This window comes from Cebus imitator, unplaced genomic scaffold (assembly GCF_001604975.1).
Source record: "Cebus imitator isolate Cc_AM_T3 unplaced genomic scaffold, Cebus_imitator-1.0 Scaffold4060, whole genome shotgun sequence".
Classification (NCBI taxonomy): domain Eukaryota; kingdom Metazoa; phylum Chordata; class Mammalia; order Primates; family Cebidae; genus Cebus; species Cebus imitator.
This window is the reverse complement of record NW_016111375.1, coordinates 1-1,511: the sequence shown is the minus strand read 5'-3', so window position 1 is coordinate 1,511 and position 1,511 is coordinate 1. Positions and strand designations below refer to the sequence as shown.

General features: G+C 43.6%; 1 non-coding gene across 1 annotated transcript; it reads right to left on the bottom strand.

Moving 5' to 3' along the window:
• Positions 1 to 337: 337 nt before the first annotated feature.
• Positions 338 to 478, bottom strand: LOC119470037. The gene has a single exon (XR_005198904.1). It is a non-coding gene; the product is annotated as a U4 spliceosomal RNA (small nuclear RNA).
• Positions 479 to 1,511: the final 1,033 nt, after the last annotated feature.

The following is a 1,511-nucleotide window of genomic DNA, read 5'->3' as shown; positions in this document are numbered from 1 at the left end:
GAGGCAGGAGAATTGCCTGAACCCAGGAGGCGGAGGTTGCGGTGAGCCGAGATCGCGCCATTGCACTCCAGCCTGGGTAACAAGAGCGAGACTCCAGTCTCAAAAAAAAAAAAAAAATTGAAAACTGCTTACTTGTCTAATGACAAGAAAACAGGAAAATCAGATGGCAATGAAATCATACCCAGCATTGAACAAGAATGAGCTACCTCTGTGTGTATTCTGCTAGATACTTGCATAATAAAATGTTGCTTAGGGAAAATGGAGAATGATTTTTTTAGAAGTATACATTTTTCATTTTTTTATTTTATTTTATTTATTTATTTATTTAATGACTCAGTCTCCGTAGAGACTGCCAAAAATTGTCAATGCCGACTATATTTCAAGTCGTCATGGCAGGGCATTGGGAAAAGTTTTCAATTAGCAATAATCGCGCCTCGGTTAAACCTCATTGACTATGATACTGCCACTGCGCAAAGCTAGAAGTATACATTTTTAAAAACACACAATATTAATATATTTACCTGTAGTAAAAGTATAAAGAAACATAACCTGGAAGAAAACATATCCACTGGGCGCGGTGGCTCACTCCTGTAATCCCGGCACTTTGGGAGGCTGAGGGGGTGGATCAGCTGAGGTCAGGAGTTCTAGACCAGCCTGGCCAACCTGGTGTAATCCCATTACAAAAATTAGCCAGGCGTGGTTATTCCGGGTGTGGTGGGTGCCTGTAGTCCCAGCTACTTGGAAGGCTAAGCCAAGAGAACTGCTTGAACACAGGAGGCAGAAGTTGCAGTGAGCCAAGATCCCGCCATTGCACTCCAACCTCGGTGACAAGAGTAAAATTCAGAAAAAAAAAAAAAAAAAAAAAAAAAAAAAAAAAAAAAAAAAAAAAAAAAAAAAAAAAAAAAAAAAAAAAAAAAAGGCCAGGCAAGGTGGCTTTCGCTTGTAATCCCAGCACTTTGGGAGGTCGAGTCGGGCAGATCACCTGAGATCAGGAGTTCAAGACCAGACTGACCAACATGGAGACACCCCATCTCTAGTAAAAATACAAAAATTTAGCTGGGCATGGTGGTGTTATGTCTGTACCTTGGGAGGCCAAGGCAGCTCAGGAGTTCAAGACCAGTCTGGCCAACATAGTGTAATTCCATCTCTACTAAAAATACAAAAAGCCCAGGTGTGGTGGCTCACGCCTGTAATCCCAGCACTTTGGGAGGCTGAGGCAGGAGGATCATGAGGTCAAAGAGATCGAGACCATCCTGGCCAACATGGTGAAACCCCGTCTCTACTAAAATACAAAAATTAGCTGGGCATGGTGGTGCGCACCTATAGTCCCAGCTACTTGGGAGGCTGAGGCAGGAGAATCGCTTGAACCCAGGAGGCGAAGGCTGCAGTGAGCCAACATCGCACTCCACTCTGGCACCTGGTGACACAGCGAGACGAGACTGTTTCAAAAAAAAAAAAAGAAAAACAAATATTAGCTGGGCATGGTGGTGTGCGACTGTAGTCCCAGCTAC